The sequence below is a fragment of the Hemitrygon akajei genome, chromosome 3 (genome assembly GCF_048418815.1).
Source record: "Hemitrygon akajei chromosome 3, sHemAka1.3, whole genome shotgun sequence".
In the NCBI taxonomy this organism is placed as follows: domain Eukaryota; kingdom Metazoa; phylum Chordata; class Chondrichthyes; order Myliobatiformes; family Dasyatidae; genus Hemitrygon; species Hemitrygon akajei.
In genome coordinates this window covers 103,245,791-103,264,475 of record NC_133126.1, presented here as the reverse complement: position 1 = coordinate 103,264,475, position 18,685 = coordinate 103,245,791, and the positions used below count along the sequence as shown (strand labels likewise).

The following is an 18,685-nucleotide window of genomic DNA, read 5'->3' as shown; positions in this document are numbered from 1 at the left end:
TTTCATACCCTACCAATAGATATTAATCAAAATCAATTCAATGAATAGAACAAAATGTTATCAAGGTATATTTGGCAAGGTAAAAGGCCTAAAGTTTGTCTCAGAACTTTGCAGTTAGCCAAGGAAAAGGGGGGATGGGGCCTACCTTTGCTTAGAGATTATTATTTTGCAGCACAGTTGAGAGCTGTAATATGTTGGTGCAACCCATCGTATGACGCTCAATGGAAAAACATGGAGGAGGGGATACTTCCCATCCCCACACAGGCAATTTTGGCTGATAACAACCTACAAAGGTACAAAAATACTATTGATAACCTACAGGTGAAATGGACTCTTAAAATATGGAAAACTATCATGGCGGCCCACACACGCGGGACTCAAACTGCTTTGGGAGCCGTGGACAGACATGCGGAAGCACGTTTGGAACTACCTGCTCGGGGCGGACCTTCCGGGGACAGTCTGAAGTCATGTCCGCCCCGTGGGTTGCAGGGGCCCATGGGAGGGGAGATTTAAGCGCGTGATTTTGAATCAGTAAAGGCATTCTGAGTTTCTTTAGTAGCATGTTGCACGCGACTACATTGGTGACCCGACATTCCAGACGGCATCTGGAGCCGGCGACTCAGCGACCAGCCATGAGTTCGAGCAATTCGCACAGCGCTGTCTCTCTGAAGCTCCTGATTTTCTGGGCCACTCAGCCCCACATTTGGTTCGAGCAGGCAGAGGCCCAATTGAATATCAGAGACATTACAGCCGACGCCACACGGTACTTGGTCATCACGCTCGACCAGGAGATGGCAGGCCGGATCATCGACTTCCTACGCCAGCCACCAACGGAGGACAGGTACACTAAGCTTAAGACGCTCCTGATCCGTACCTTCGGATTCTCCCGCGCTGCTCCTACACATGGACGGCCTGGGCGACTACACGCCATCCGAGCTCATGAATGATATGCTGGCGCTCATGGACGGCTATAAGCCGTGCCTTTTATTTGAACAGTTGCTTCTTGAGCAAATGGCAGAGGACATTCGCCGCCTCCTCGCGAGTGAGGATTTCAGCAACCCACACAGGGTCACAGCTAAAGCAGACGTCCTTTGGCAGAGCAAGCAACGTGGAGCAGCCTCCATTGGCTTAGCCACGATCGCGTGCCTCAAAGCCCAGTCTCCACAACCGAAGCCGACAAGACCCATGGAGGAAAAAGATGAAAGCTCAGAACAGTGATGTTTCTATCACCAAAGATGGGGCTCAGGTGCACACCGCTGCCGTCCACCATGTGCTTTTCTGGGAAACGCCGGGGCCAGGCGTTGCTAATGGCTATGCTGGCTGGGCACCGAAACAGCCTCCTATACCTCTGGGACCGACACTGGGCGATGCTTTCTGGTAGACACCAGGGCCGAAGTCAGCATAATTCCCCCCCCCCCCCCCCCCCCCGAACATGGACGCTCGTAACGTGGTCCCAAGCCCCGAACTCACCGCTGCAAATGGCACCAGTATTCAGACATACTACCTCACTGCATTTCGGGTCCAGCCGTTTCACTGGGACTTTCACGTTGGCAGCAGTGTCACAGCCACTACTAGGGGCAGATTTCCTACAAGCCAACTACCTCCTGGTCGACCTAAAAGGCCGGCGCTTGGTCCACACCAAGACGTTCCAGACTTTCCTGCTTGGAGAAGCCAAGCTACTGGCCCTCCACCTGGATTCCGTGACCCTCTTGGGTAATGAATTCGCCAGGATGTTGGCGGAATTCCCCTCCATAGTCACCCCGCAGTTCTCCACTGCTGACCCCAAGCGCGACGTGCAGCACCACATCCCCACGCAAGGACCACCGCTGCACACACGAGCTTGCAGGCTCCCACCTGACAAGCTCCACCTTGCCAAGGAGGAGTTCCGTAAGATGGAAGAGATGGGATTCATATGCTGCTCAGGCAGCCCGTGGGCATCCCCGCTGCACATGGTGCCCAAGTCCACAGGAGAATGGAGGCCCTGCAGAGACTACAGAAGGCTCAACGACGCCACAACCGCCAACGAATACCCGGTACCCCACATCCATGACTTCACGGTGAACCTGCATGGAGCAACCATCTTTTCGAAAATCGACCTGGTCAGGGGATACCATCAGATCCCAGTGCACCCCGACGACGTGCCCAAGACAGCTCTCATCACCCCGTTCGGCTTGTTCGAATTCCTGAGAATGCCTTTCGGTCTCAAGAATGCAGCCCAAACTTTCCAAAGGCTCATGGATTTGGTGGGACGAGGCCTGGATTTTGTTTTCATTTACTTGGACGATATCCTGGTAGCCAGCAGTTCGCACCAAGAGCACGTGGCACATTTGCGCCAGCTTTGTCAACGCCTGAGCGACCACGGATTGGCAATCAATCCGGCGAAGTGCCAGTTCGGGCTGACGGAGATCGACTTCTTGGGCCACAGAGTTAACCGACATGGCGCAGTTCCCCTACCGAACAAGGTCCAGGCCGTCCGCCAGTTCCCCCAAGCCCAGCACGGTCAAGGTCCTGCAGGAGTTCGTAGGGATGGTCAACTTTTATCATTGGTTCGTGCCAGCAGCGGCAGCAGTGAAATACAGCGTGTTCGACAGAGAGTTGCTAGTGCTCTACCTGGCTGTCCGGCATTTCCGGTACTTCCTCGAGGGAAGGGAGTTCACTGTGTATACGGACCACAAGCCCCTCACCTTCTCACTGGCCAAGAGATCGGACCCAAAGTCCAGCGACACGTGAAGGCTCCCCTCCAGCAGTTCCAGCCGATGCACAGGAGGCTCCAACACATCCACATGGACATTGTCGGCCCCCTGCCAGTCTCCTGGGGCACCAGGTATATCTTTACCATGGTAGACAGATTCACTAGATGGCCGGAAGCCATACCGCTCGCAGACACGTCTACTGAGTCCTGTGCCAGGACGCTCATTGCAAACTGGATCGCCAGGTTCAGCCTCCCAACAGACATCACCTCCGACAGAGGGGCACAGTTCACGTCTGGTTTGTGGACAGCACTGGCGCAGCTCCGGGGCACCCAGCTGCATCACACCACAGCATACCATCCCCAGTCCAACGGTTTGGTACGGCAATTCCACCGGCATCTCAAGTCGGCCCTGATGGCGCGCCTCAGGGGCCCCAACTGGACAGAAGTTTCCCTGAGTCCTACTGAGCATCCGCACAGCCCTCAGGAGGACCTGGACACCTCGGCAGAATTGGTCTACGGCGCCCCCCAACAGTCCCAGGCGAGTTCGTACCAGAGGCCCAAGGTTCAGAAGAAACTCCAGCAGCGCTGCTAATGAGGCTGTGGGACAAGGTAAGGACCCTGGCACCGGTCCCGACCTTCAGGCATGGTCCCACGCCATCCTTCACATCTAAAGACCTCTGAGACTGTGTGTATGTTTTTATTCGCAGGGGCATGCATAGGTCACCTCTACAGCGGCCGTACGAGGGACCCTTCGAGGTGATCCGGCACAACGGAACCATGTGTGTCATGGAGGTGGGTGGCCGGGAAGAGACTTTTACAGTAGACCACCTCAAACTGGCACACTTGGACATTGAGCAACCAGTGAGGGTACCCGCACTGCGCCGGCGAGGCCAGCCACAAAGACTGGGGGCTCAACTCCCCTGGTGGATGTTTCTTGGTGGGGGGGGAGAGTGTGGCGGCCCACACATGCGGGACTCGAACCACCATCGGGAGCGGCAAGCAGACACACAGTAGCGCATTTGGAATTACCCGCTCGGGGCGGACCTTCCGGGGACAGTCTGACGGGGCCCATGGGAGGGGAGATTTAAGTGCGCGATTTTGAATCAGTAAAGGCATTCTGAGTTCAGCTCACTCTGCCTCCGTGTGTTTCTTTAGTAGCGAGTTGCGCGCGACTACACTATTATAAAAGAATATAAACTAGAGGGAGATATTGCAATTCTTTAATGGTGTGCATATGACTCATATTTTATGCCGAATAAACTGGATGCTAGATTTAAGGACTGGACAGCTGAAGGAATAACAGTTCTTTGCAATATAATGAAAGAAGGCACGCTGTTCAGTGTTGAAATGCTTAAAGAGAAACACTTATTAAAAAAACAAGTCTTTTATTGGTATTTACAGATGCAACAAGGTGTTAATAGGACAGTTAAAAATGTAGCCAAGGTAAGTACATGTTTGATAGAGCTATTTAGAAAATCATATAATTCAGATAACAGTAGTAGAATCATTTCAAGTGTGTATAAGGCATTATCAAATCTGAAAACACATTCGACTTCATACATTAAAACAAAATGGGAGAAGGAATAGGGATAATTCTATCTGAGGAAGAATGGACAATAATCTGGAGGTATCAGTGGAAGTGTACCAGTTCACAGAAATGGAGGGAGTTTGGATGGCAAAACTTGATAAGATATTTTATTACACCCTCTCAGAAATCCCATTATGATAGTAACCTCCCTGTTTGCTAGAGAAATTGTGGAAATCAAATTGCAAACTATTATATTTTCTGGTAATGCTCCGTTATCAAAGACTATTGGAGTGGGATACACAATGCCCTACACGACATCTTTAAATGTGAAATACCCTTATAAGACCATATATTTTGGGTATATTCCTCAGGAATGGTTGAAAAGAGATAAATATTTAATAAATATACTGCTGGTGGCTAGTAAGAAGACTCTTACTAGGAAATGGTTATCACAGGAGAGCCCAACCTTAAATGCATGAATGGAAATTACAGTGGACATTTACAAAATGGAGAAGATAACAGCATCTGTTAATCATAAGCTGGAACAATTTGATTCATACTGGGAAAAGTGATTTAACTACATAACACCTCATAGGCCTGATTTTATTCTCACAAATCAATGAATATATTGTAAAAAAAAAAAATATCACTCCCTACTTGTACATTGTTTTCTCTTTTCGCTTGTTCTTTCTTTGCTCTCTTTTCTATAAGTGTATACCTCAGATAAATATTACGTGGAGATTTGTGGCATGACTATATGATATATATGTACAATATCTGAAATACATCTTATGGAAATGTTTGCCTGATGATGAACTTCAATGAAAAATAAATTACAAAAAAATAGAAACCTACTGAATACTAAAATGCCTAGATAAAGTGAAAGTAGAGAGTATATTTCCAATAGTGTGGAAATCTAGGACCAGAGGGCATAGCCTCAGAATAGAAAGATGTTCCTTTACAACAGAGATGAGGAGAAGTTTCTTTAGCCAAAGGATGGTGAATCTGTGGAGGGCAAGACAATTGGTATATTTAAAGTAGAGGTTGATGGTTCTTTGATTAGTAAGGGCATCAACAGTTACGGGGTGCAGGGAGGAGAATGCTGTTGAGAGTGATTATACATCAGAGGAGCAGATTCAATGGGCCAGGTGGCCTGATTCTGCTCTATCTTGTGGTTTAAAATTAACACTTAGGGATAATCGATGTTTAAATCACAATGGAGCAATGATGGAGGACAGCTTTAGTTAATAAATGTCCTCCTGTTCTGTTTCTTTATGGATTACTTCCATCCTTACCAAAGGATGTATGTATCTCGGAGAACAAAGGGAATTAGAGAGCTTGAGGGTAATCCAGGAAAATGGCGATGGGATTTATATCATGGGAAGTGGCCCTATGATTGAGTGGGGTCAGAAGGCCTGCTCCTCCTCCTGCTCTTGTTGGTTAACCTCTGGTTTCCATCTCTAAAGCTCTGCCCTTTATTCAGCCTTTGCCAGTTTGTTTGAAATTTTAGTGTGGTGTCCCTCTATCAAAGTGGGCACTGTTGTGGATAAAGGGAATGTATTGTAACAACTTGTACAGCTTTCACCCTCTTCCTGCTTGATTACTATATCTGTATGGTTTCACTTGTTATTGTTAATTTTATTTTGTTTTCCAAATGTTCTGATTGCTCTACTGTAATCAAGACTCATTGCATTAATTTCACTTCTACAAGGTTTGAATTTAAGAACTTAGATAGATAGATAGATAGATACTTTATTCATCCCCATGGGGAAATTCAACTTTTTTCCAATGTCCCATACACTTGTTGTAGCAAAACTAATTACATACTTAATATAATACTTAACTTACAATACTTAACTCAGTAAAAAATATGATATGCATCTAAATCACTATCTCAAAAAGCATTAATAATAGCTTTAAAAAGTTCTTAAGTCCTGGCGGTAGAATTGTAAAGCCTAATGGCATTGGGGAGTATTGACCTCTTCATCCTGTCTGAGGAGCATTGCATCGATAGTAACCTGTCGCTGAAACTGCTTCTCTGTCTCTGGATGGTGCTATGTAGAGGATGTTCAGAGTTATCCATAATTGACCGTAGCCTACTCAGCGCCCTTCGCTCAGCTACCGATGTTAAACTCTCCAGTACTTTGCCCACGACAGAGCCCGCCTTCCTTACCAGCTTATTAAGACGTGAGGCGTCCCTCTTTTTAATGCTTCCTCCCCAACACGCCACCACAAAGAAGAGGGCGCTCTCCACAACTGACCTATAGAACATCTTCAGCATCTCACTTCTTGTAAAACTTTACCTGGAGGCTTTTGGAATCCAACATTTCCTCAGTTTGTGTCTCCTACTGCATTTAGCTTTGGTATACCAATGTGAAAGCACTTTCAGTGCTTCATTTAATTTGTCTCAGAAGCACTGACAGGCAGGAGGCAATGGGTGGGAATAAAGAGGCCTTTTCTGGTTGGCTGTCAGTGACTGGTGTGTTCCTCAGGGGTCAGTATTGGGACCGCTACTTTTCAAATTGTTTCAGTGATTTAGATAATGGAATGGATGGCTTTGTGGCAAAGTATGCAGATGATGCGAGGATAGCTTGGGGGGTTGGTTAGTGGTAAGGAAGCAATGCGATTGCAACAGGACTTGGACAAATTGAAAGAATGGGCAAAAAAGTGGCAGACGGAATACAGTGTTGGGAAATGTATGATAGTGAAGAGATTGTTCAGAATTGCAGAGAAGTAGTCACCCTGAATTTGCAGGAGGCAAGAAACTGGGTGACTGTCAGCAGAAATGGAGATGTGAATAGGCACCCTTGTACCATTCCCCTCAAAAATAAATATACAGTTTTGGATACTGTTGTGAGGGGATTTACTCCCAGGGGAACGCCACAGAGACCAGGTTATTGGCATTGAGCACGGGTCTGTGGTGCAGAAGGTAAAGAGGGAGAAGAAGGGAGCAGTAATGATAGGGGACTCAATAGTCAGAAGAACACATGAACCCAGATGATATGTTGCCTCCCAGCTGCCAAGGTCAGGGATGTCTTGGATCATGTCTACAGCATTTTAGAGAGGGAGGGAGAGCAGCCAGTTGTCTGGGTACATATTTGTACCAAGGACATGGGAAGGAAAAGTAATGAGGTCCTGAAGAGAGAATTTAGAAAGCTAGTCAGAAAGCTGAGAAGCAGGATCTCCAGGATAATAATTTCTGGATTGCTACCTGTGCCATGTGCCAGTGAGGGTAGAAACAAGAAGATTTGGCAGATTAATACGTGGCTGAGAAGCTGGGCAAGGGGCAGGGCTTCAGGTTCTTGGATCATTGGGATCTCTTCTGGAGGAGGTATTACATGTACAAAAGAGATGGGTTGCATCTGAACCAAAGGGGGGCCAATATTCTCACAGGCAGGATTGTTAGAGCTATTGGAGCGGGTTTTAAACTAATTTGGTAAGGGTGAGAACCGGAGTAAAGGGACTCAGGATAAGACAGATGGTAAAAAAGCAAAGATAACATGCAGTCATACTGTCTGAAAGGACAGGCAGATGGTGGGACAAAATTGTAGCCAGCAGGGTGAGTATCAGTGTATTCGGGATGCAAATCAAAAAGACTAGCAAATACAGTACTCAGTGTTATATCTCAATGCATGGAGTATGAGAAATAAGGTGGATGATCTTGTTTCATTATTATAGATTGCCAGGTATGATGTTTTGACCATCACTTAATCATGGCTGAAGAATGGTTGTAGTTGGGAGTTGAATGTCCAAGGTTACACATTGCATCAGAGGGATAGGAAGGTAGGCAGAGGGGGTGGTGTGGGTCTGCTTATAAAGAATGGGTTCAAATCAGTGGAAAGATGTGACATAAGATCAGAAGATGTTGAATCTTTGTGGGTTGCATTAAGAAACTGCAAGGGTAAAAGAAACCTGGTGGCAATTATATGTAGCATCCGTGCCCCCAACTTACCCCCATTCGCCTATGGTGAACCACCGTCGCCCCACCAATAGTGCAATACTTCGGTATAATGCCCCCCCCAGCACACATTCGCAACACAAATACCAGACAATACACCAAAGGCAAGTAAATAATTAGTAAATAATTGCAACTTTATAGTTATTTCTTAGTGATGGGTTAGTAGAAACAGATAACCTAAAGGCGCCAAATCAGTAAGTTTATCAGTTTGTGCACATAACAGTTTAATATGTTGGAGCTCACGCCTCCGGTTCCATCCACAACGACCTTCCGAGCCTTCGGCCATCGTCTGAACTGCCAACGCCCAGTATCCGCCACCCTGGAACCGCTGTCCACTCTTCACACGTCCGTTCTCCTTGCTTGCCTCCTGATGAAAGACCGCGAAATCCTGCTCAGCTTACACATACAAGATAGCATAACAATTCTCCATTGGTTAGTTTCCTCCTTATCTGCCGTCATAACCCAAACACTCCAGACACAGTAACCCATTACAGCATTAAATAACATTACAGAGAAGCCATTTCATTATAACCATACAGAGAAGCCATTTTGTTAGCCTGAACAGTAACACCACGGTTACTGGTACTGAGAGCCCTACATTCTACCCACACCAAATATAGTCATGCCCTCATGACGCTCAGATAATTTGCTAACCCTTCGTGCGAAACACAAAGCCCAACCCAAGAGCAGAAAGCAGTGGCATAACTCCCCAAAACAGTGGAGATCACACCCTGACCCCAGGTGCTACATAGGCCAACCTATCTGAGGGGCACCTACTTCTCTGAGACTTGCTAACTCTCTTTTAACTCCTGCACCTCGGAACCCTCTTGCTCGGACCCCACATCCAATGCCTTGTGGTACTCGCGACGGCCCATCACTTGCCCCCCCGCCCCCCCCCCCCCTTTACCCCATCTAACCCAGTGTGGGAAAGGCCAGGAGCCTCCCCCTCCATCACGGCATCAGCAAACGGCAGCATGTACCAATCATCCAAGTTATCATCCTCCGAGTCAGTATCCCTCGTATCCCTCACAGGGGCTGGGCCCAGGCCCGCCTTTCCCGGTGTGGATTCTTTCTCCACCCTGTGTGGCCACGAAATCCTGGTACCAGGTGCAGCCAGCACTTCGGGCTGCCGCTCTACTTGTACATATTGCCCCAGGGGCAACAGATGATTCAGATGGAGAATTTTGACAGGCCCCTTCCCATTCTCGGGCCGCACTCAGAAAACTGGTAAGTTGGGCAACTGACTCTCCACCACATAGGGCTTGCCCGACCAGCGATCAGCCAGCTTGTCTTCCCAGGCAATCCCAAATTCCTTATGAGGACTCGGTTTCCTAGCAGGAGAACTTCACTTTCTGGTCATCTTCTTATTTCCCCGATTCTGCTTGGTGGCCACCTCCCCAGCCAACTCATAAGCCCTTTGCAGCTCTTTCTTCATACTTCAAGTAAGGCTTTGGCAATACTTCACTCGTGGTAGTCCCAAAACAGAGGTCAATAGGCATCCTTGCCAGTAAACTAGGGGTAGGGTGTCATCACCCAATGGTTCCACTGCACGATCTGGCCTCTCCTTTTCCTCGTCCTACGTGGTGATAGCAAACTGACACATGGCTTTCACCCCAGATGCAGAAATGCTCTCCCACTCCTCGTCCCCCTCCAGGTCCTCATGCCTCCATCAAGATAGAGCGTCCACATCGACATTCTGGCTCTGCAGCCAGTACTTCAGTCTAAAATCATATGAAAACAGGGCAGCCAACCACCAATGCCCGGTGGTGTCCAGTTTCGCCGAGGTCAGGATGTAGGTAAGCAGATTGTTGTCTGTCTGCACCTCAAATGGTCCCGTAGAGATAGTCACTCCGCTTATCCACCACTGCCCATTTCAATGCCAGGAACTTGTGGGTGGGATAGTTCTTCTCGGAGAGTGACAAACTCCAGCCTCAGCCCGGCGCCCTGATCCTAATACCAGACCTCTTCCGACTGGCATCAGTGTGTAGCACGTAGGGCAATCGGGGGTTCACAAAAGACAGCACCTGCGCCTGAGTCAGCATTTCCTTCAGTGACAGAAATGCCGCTTCACATTGGTCATCCCATCTCTGTCCGAAAGGTTCTGCCAAGTTCCAATATTCTCCAGCCTCCCTTCCTCTTCTCCCTTTCCCTTTCTGTCCCGGGGGAGGGTAGCCATACAGAAGCTGGTTCAAGGGATGGCTCACATTGGTGTAGCCCTTCTTTAATCTCTACTAGTATCCACAGAACCACAAGAATGAGTGCAGAGCACTCACAGTCTGGGGCTTGGCCAGGTGGTCATCGCTTCGATCTTAGTCAGGTCTGTAGCTACTCTGTTCCGTGAGATTATATGTCCAACATAGCTAACAGACATCTGGCAAAACTGGCACTTGTCCTGGGAAAGTCTTAGCCCTTCATCCCTAAGCCGGTTGAGCACCTTCATTTGCCTCACTTTGTGTTCTTCCAAGGTGGATCCAAATGCTATCAGGTCGTCCAAATATACCAAGCAAGTTCATAAACCCTGCGATCTTCTCCATGACCCGCTGGAAGGTGGCAGGGGCCCCCAATATGCCCTGGGGCATCCTTTCGAACTGATAAAATCCCAGAGGGCATATAAATGCCGTCTTCTCCTTATCCGCCTCACTCATCAGGATCTGGTAATATCCACTTTTCAAATCCAGCACGCTGAACCACTTCGCCCCACAGACAGGCCAGTGCTTCTTCGACCCTGGGAACCGTATTCTGGTCAGGGATGGTGCGCCTATTCAGGGTCCTATAGTCCACACATACGAATCTTCCCATTTTTCTTCCCGGTCATGACTATTGGGGATGCATAAGGGCTGTGGGGCTCTGTAATGATTCCAGCTTCCTTCAACTTACACAAATGTTGACGCACATTCTCCATGTCTGCAGGGGCTAGTCACCGCGACCTTTCTCAAAACGGGGTGTCTTCAGTCACCCGGATGATGTGGCGAGTGCTCCTGGAACAGCCCATGTCAAACTCGTCCAGGGAAAAAACATCTTTCAGCATCAACATCTTCTCCACCATCCTCTGCTTCCAACATTCCGGCACAGGCGAGACCTCGAAGTTCAAACGCCCCAGCGGTCAACTTATCCCTGTTTTCCAATGGCCCTCCCCCAGTGAGCCTCATGGTGGCACTATGTATCACCGTCACTGGGAACAAATGCACCAGGGGCATCCCTCATTTTAAAGTGACCTCCCATTGCATGGTGATGTTCACCACCACTCGGTGTGCTTGTACCACCGAGAGTTTCTCCCACTCAGGTCTCACCAGCACCCCAGCCAAGAATCTTGGTTCCCCCTTGAGATCTTCCGGGGTGTGCACTAAAAAGGCTTCACCCTCAGGCACTCCAGAGTATCTGGGGATCCCCATCACTCTCACTACTTCACCGAGTCGTACCACCCTGGGCTTCGACTGGGCACTCCATACAGTTCCTCTTTCCAATGACGTGTCCTGCCCTGAGCGACCACACACCTCCTTAAAGGCAGCTTGAAACACTGGGTGCACCGACAGGGTCTCCAAAAAGTCCTCACCTGCCTTCTCCTTGCAGGCCCCCAGGAGTCTCCGCACAACAGACTACCAGATTCCCTACCAAAAATGACACACCTCCATTCACAACTGGGTCAGGGCAAACCAGCACCAAGGCCTCATGAGCCCAGACACACCCACCTCGGCCTGTAGGAACTCCAACCTCATGGATAAATAACCATTGTATGGGTAATCACCAGCACTGATACCACAAATTTCCAGGGCAGTGAAGAGCGTCAAGGGTAAATGCGACAAATACTGGTCATAGAACGACCGGTAGAATAGCGTGACCTGCAACCCAGTGTCGAGTATGGCTTTTGCATCTATTCCCTCTATCCAGATCGACACACTGGATCAGGGTCCCACCAATCCTTCTGGGATAGGGTCTTTTCCTCTTGGGGGTCCCATGGCACATTCCTGGGAACGTCTTTTCCCAGAGACTCCAGGCCATTCCCTCACTGGGTCTCCTCTAAGTTTCCCGACCCTACCCCCCCCCCCACCTTCATGGAGTCTCCCTCCGAGCGGCTTCTGGCTGGTCACATTCCCGCCTGAAGTGGCCCTCTTCCCCACAGTTATAACACACACCTCATCTCGCAGGACCTCGGCCTCCCCCGGGCCTCTGTGCAGTCCATCACTTCAGGGAGGGGCTTAGGGAGGGGCTCTCTCTGCCAGTCCCCTCACACAGAGGGACCTCACCTGTCACGACCCCCCCCTCCCCCCCCACTATCTCCTGATTGGAGCTGGCCCCAGTAGCGTCAAGGGTAAATGCGACAAATACTGGTCATAGAACAACCGGTAGAATAGCGTGACCTGCGACCCACTACAAGGGGCTACCACGGAGGAGTGCACCATACTGAGGGAGCCCTCTTCCGACTCCAATGAGTCCTCCTCCTCCCTCACCTCTGAGCAACTGAACAAAAGATTGGGGGGCGGGGCCGCAATCTATGGGACTGCCAGAGACTCGTAGCAATCACCTCATGCCTTGGGTGCCCCAGGCTACCTGGTCTATCCTTGTCTGATTCACCTCTGTCTCTGAAATGCCCGTGTTGCCTCAAACAATTTAGCCTTCGCTCTACCCAGAAAAGATGCTCAGAAAGCTTTTCCCATTTCTTCGACGCAAACTCCAAAGCCCCCCTAAAAGCTCCACCATGCCCCCTGTCAGACCAAAAGCTTCCTCCAATGCTTCTAGATACTCCATCCAGGTAGCCAAAGGTTTGCTGCCTTTCACTACCTCAGCTGCCACCTCTCTCAAACTGTCAATCAATCTCTGCTGCTTCTCTTCCTCAGAACACTGCCACTCACCCAGCAGCTGAGAGACATGTTCTATCCAGGTCTCAAAGTCATCCTCCCCTTCGGGTTTGGGAGTCCTCCCTGAGAAAATTCTTAACTTCTGACGACGACCTGCTGCCTTGTTCACCAAGGAGTTAATGGCTGATTCCTTTCCGTGGGAGAGGGGAACTAATTAAATTTTCCAAATCTGACCACTCCCTTCATCCTTCAAAAACGATAGGAACCGCTCTAAAATCTCTGCCCGCAATGGCAGGCAACTCCTCACATCAAACCTTTCCTCTGTGACAATGTGCACGCCCCATGGCCCCGCCTCACTGAGGTCACTGATAGACGGTGGCAGTCCCACCACCAAGACGTCAGCACCAATCTACGCTAGCACAAAGCCTAAATTCCCCATTTTACCAATCTTTCTGCCTACGATTTCGACCTTACCGATAGCTCTAACCTTACTCAAACATCGAATTAACACTTCGTCTGAGGTACGCATGTCCACCCCACTTAAAACGCAGGCATGACTAACCGGTGCTCCTTCAATCTCACACCAGAGTTCAATCTTATCCAAATCCATCTCCCCTCGTTTAAATCAGGGTGAATTACTCCGTATCTGACATTCAAATAATTCAAACCCTGGATGAGCCCCCATAAATGTAGCATCCATGCCCCAATTTACCCCCGTTCGCCTAGGGTAAACCGCCAATAGTTGAATACCATAGTGTAACTATGGTGTAATGCCCCCCCAGTACACACTCGCCACACAAGTACCAGACATTAAACCAAAGGCGAGTAAATAATTGCAATTTTATAGTTATTTCTTAGCAATGGGTTAGTAGAAACAGATAACCTAAAGGTGCCAAATCAGTAAATTTATCAGTTTGTGCACATAATATTTTAATACTTTGGAGCTTACATTGAGGTTCCATCCACAATGACCTTCTGAGCCTTCGTCCGAACTGCCGACGTCCAGTATCCACTGTCTGCTGTCTGCTCCTCACACGTCAGTCCTCTTCGCTCGCCTCCCGATAAAAGACCACAAACTCCCGCTCAGCTTACACATACAAGATAGCATAACAATTCTCCATTGGTTAGTTCCCTCCTTATCTGCAGTCATAACCCAAACATTCCAGACACAGAGACCCATTACAGCATTAAATAACATTACAGGGAAGCCATTTCATTATAGCAATACAGAGAAGCCATTTTGTTAGTCTGAACAGTTAACACCACAGTTACTGGTACAGGCCTCCAAACAATAGCTGGGAGGTGGACCACAGATTACAATGGGAAATAGAACAGGCGTGTCAAAAGGGCAATGTTATGATAGTCAAGTGAGATTTCAACATGCAGGTTGATTGGGAAAATTGGATTGGAAGTGAATCTCAAGAGTGAGTTTGTTGAATGGCCACCTGATGGCTTTTTAGAGCAATTTGTCGTTGAGACTACCAGGGGATCAACTATACTGGATTGGATGTAATGTATTGAACTGGGTGTGATTAGGGAGCCAGTGATCACAATATGATTGAGTTCAACTTTGATGGAAAGAAAATAAAATCTGATGTAGCAGTATTTCAGTGGAGTACAGAAAATTACAGTGGTATGAGAGAGGAATTGGCCAAAGGAAACTGGAAGGAGCTGCTGCCAGGGGTGACAGCAGAGTTTGTGGAAAAAATGAGGAAGGTGCATTCCAAAAACAAAGAAATACTCAAATGGCAAAATAGTAAAACTGTGGCTGACAAGGGAAGTCAAAGCTAATGTAAAAACAAGAAGAGCAAAAAATTGTGGGAACATAGAGGATTGGGAAATTTTTTAAATCTACAGCGAGCAACTAAAAGAATCGTTAGGAGGAAATGGATGAAATATGAAAGCAAACTAGCAAACGATATCAAAGTGGATAGTAAAAGTTTTTTCAAGTATGTAAAAAAAGAAATGAGAGTGGGAAAGGATCGCAAGAAAATGAGGCCGGAGAAAGAATAATGGGGACAAGGAGATGCAGATGAGCTAATAAATGAGTATTTTGCATCAGCCTTCACTGTAGAAGACACTAGCAGTGTGCCAGATGTTGAAGCACATGAAGGAAGAGAAGAGAGTGCAGTTACTATTACAAGGAAGAAGATGCGCAAAAAGCTGAAAGACCTAAAGGTATATAAGTCACTCGGACCAGATGAACTGCACCCTTGGGTTCTGAAAGAGGTAGCATTAGAGATTGTAGAGGCATTAGCAATGACCTTTCAAAATTATTAGACTCTGGCATGGTGCCAGAGGACTAGAAAATTGCAAATGTCACTACACTGTTTAAGAAAAGGAGGAAGGCAGCAGAAAGAAAATTATAGACCAGTTAGCCTGACCTCAGTGGTTGGGAAGATGTTGGAGTCAATTGTTCAGGATGAGGTGATGGAGTACTTGGTGATACAGGACAAGATAGTACAAAGTCAGCATGGTTCCCTTCAGGGAAAATCCTACCTGTTGGAACTCTTTGAGGAGATTACAAGTAGGATAGATAAAGGGGATGCAGTGGATGTTGTATATTTGGACTTTCAGAAGGTCTTTGACAAGGTGCCACACATGAGGTTGTTGACCAAGTTAAGAGCCCGAGGTATTACAAGAAAGTTACTGACATTGTTAGAACATTAGCTGATTGATAGGAAACAACGAGTGGGAATAAAAGGATCCTTATCTGGTTGGCTGCCAATGACTGGTAGTATTTCGCAGGAGTCGTTGTTGGAACCACTTCTTTTTATACTGTACATCAATGATTTAGATGATGGAATACATGGCTTTGTTGCCAAGTTTGCAGATGATACAAAGATTGGTAGAAGGGCAGGTAGTCTTGAGGAAACAGGTAGGTTGCAGATGGATTTAGACAGATTAGGAGAATGGGCAAGAAAGTGGCAAATGAAATATAATGTTGGAAAATGCATGGTCATGCACTTCGATAGAAGAAATAAATGTAAAGACTATTTTCAAAACGGGGAACATCCTAAAGGTTAGCTAGGAGGTTGAGTTGGTGGTGTGGAAAGGAAATGCAATGTTAGCATTCATTTCAAGAGGTCTTGGATACAACAGCAGGATTGTATGCTGAGGTTTTATAAGACACTGGTGAGGCCTCATCTTGCATGTTGTGAACAGTTTTGGGCTCCTCATCTAAGAAAATATGTGTTGCCATTTGAGAGTCAGAGGTGATTCACAAGGATGATTCCAGGAAGGAAAGGGTTATCATACGAGGAACGTTTGATGCTCTGGGTCTGCACTCACTGGAATTTAGGATGATTGACGGGATCTCATTGAAACATTTTGAATGTTAAAATGCCTAGACAGACTAGATGTGGAAAGGATGTTTCCCATGGTGGGGGAGCGTCGGACAAGAGGGCACAGCCTCAGGACGGGGCGACCATTTAAAACAGAGATGTGGAGAAATTTCTTTAGCCAGAGGGCTATGAATTTGTGGAATTTATTACCGCAGGCAGCTGTGAAGGCCAGGTCGTTGGGTGTACTTGAGGCAGAGATTGATAGGTTCTTGGTTGGACATGGCATCAAATGTTACGGGGAGAAAGCCAGGGAGTGGGGTTGAGCAGGGGAAAAAAGATCAGCCATGATTGAATGGCGTAGCAGACTGGATGAGCCAAATGGTCTCATTCTGCTCCTGTGTCTTTTGGGCTTATGGTCTTGTAATGCATTTTGGTAAAAGGAACAATAGTGCAGACTGTTATCTAAATGGGGAGAAAATTCAAACATCAGAGGTCCAAAGGAGCTGAAGAGTCCTTATGCAAGACTCCCTGAAGGTTAATTTACAGGTTGAGTCTGTACTAAAGAAGCCAAATACAGCGTTGGCATTTATTTCTAGGGGAATAGAATATAAAAGCAAGGAAATAATGCTGAGGCTCGATGAGACACTAATCAAGCCGCACTTGAACTATTGAAAATTGGTTTGGGTCCCGTTTTGCAGAAGGGATGTGTTGTCATAGAAACATACAGCACAATACAGGCCCTTCAGCCCACAAAGCTGTGCCGAACATGTCCCTACCTTAGAACTACCTAGGCTTTACCCATAGCCCTCTATTTTTCTAAGCTCCATGTAGCCATCCAGGAGTCTCTTAAAAGACCCTATCGTTTCCACAGCAGCTGCTGGCAGCCCATTCCACGCACTGTCCACTCTCTGCGTAAAAAAACTTACCCTTGATATCTCCTTGGTACCTACTTCCAAACACCTTAAAACTATGCCCTCTCGTGCTAGCCATTTCAACCCTGGGGAAAAGCCTCTGACTATCCACATGATCAGTGCCTCTCATTATGTTGTACACCTCTATCAAGTCACCTCTCATCCTCCGTCACTCCAAATAGAAAAGGCCAAATTCACTCAACCTATTCTCATAAGGCATGCTACCCAATCCAGGCAACACCCTTGTAAATCTCCTCTGCACCCTTTCTATGGTTTCCACATTGTTCCTGTAGTGAGGCGACCAGAATTGAGCACTGTACAATGTTAATCTCAATCCCACTGATTGATGAAGACCAGTGCACCAATCCTTCTTAACCACAGAGTTAACCTGCGTAGCAGCTTTGAGTGTCCTATGGACTCGGACCCCAAGATCACTTTGATCATCCACACTGCCAAGAGTCTACCATTAATACTATATTTTGCCATCATATTCGACCAACCAAAATGAACTACCTCATGCTTATCTCGGTTGAACTCGATCTGCTACTTCTCAGACCAGTTTTGCATCCGATCAATGTCCCGTTATAACTTCTGACAGCCCCCCACACTATCCACAACACCCCCAACTTTTGTGTCATCAGCAGATTTTACTAACCCATCCGTCCACTTCCTTATCCAGGTCATTTATAAAAATCACGAGGAGAAGGGGTCCGAGAACAGATTCCTGAGACACACCACTGGTCACCGGCCTCCATGCAGAATATGACCCATTTAACCACTCTTTGCCTTCTGTGGGCAAGCCAGTTCTGGATCCACAAAGTAATGTCCCCTTGGATCCCGTGCCTCCTCCCTTTCTCAATAAGCCTTGCATGGGGTACCTTATCAAATGCCTTGCTAAGATCCATATACACTACATCTACGGCTCTACCTTCATTAATGTGTTTAGTCACATCCTCAAAAAATTCAATCAGACTGGTAAGGTACGACCTGCCTTTGACAAAGCCATGCTGACTATTCCTAATCATATTATGCCTCTCCAAATGTTCATAAATCCTGCCTCTCAGGATCTTCTCCATCAACTTACCAACCACTGAAGTAAGACTCACTGGTCTATAATTTCCTGGGCTATCCCTACTCCCTTTCTTGAATAAGGGAAGAACATCCGCAATCCTCCAGAACTCCTCCCATCCTCATTGATGATGCAAAGATCATTGCCAGAGGCTCAGCAATCTCCTCCCTCGCATCCCACTGTAGCCTGGGGTACATCCTGTCCGGTCCCGGTGACTTATCCAACTTGATGCTTTCCAAAAGCTCCAGCACATCTTCTTTCATAATATCTACATTCTCAAGCTTTTCAGTCCACTGTAAGTCATCCCTACAATCGCCAAGATCGTTTTCCTTAGTGAATACTGAAGCAAATTATTGTCATTGGAGAATCCAAAAAGAGGCTCACAAGGATGATTCTGTGAATGAAGGGGTTAACATATGGGGAACATTTGGCAGCTTTGAGCCTGAA

The 18,685-nt window shown here is 47.4% G+C and overlaps 1 protein-coding gene across 3 annotated transcripts in view; it reads left to right on the top strand.

The window, feature by feature from the left end:
* Positions 1-18,685, top strand: part of rtf1 (RTF1 homolog, Paf1/RNA polymerase II complex component) — a 207,508-nt gene that overhangs the window by 127,603 nt on the left and 61,220 nt on the right. The window lies entirely within an intron of this gene.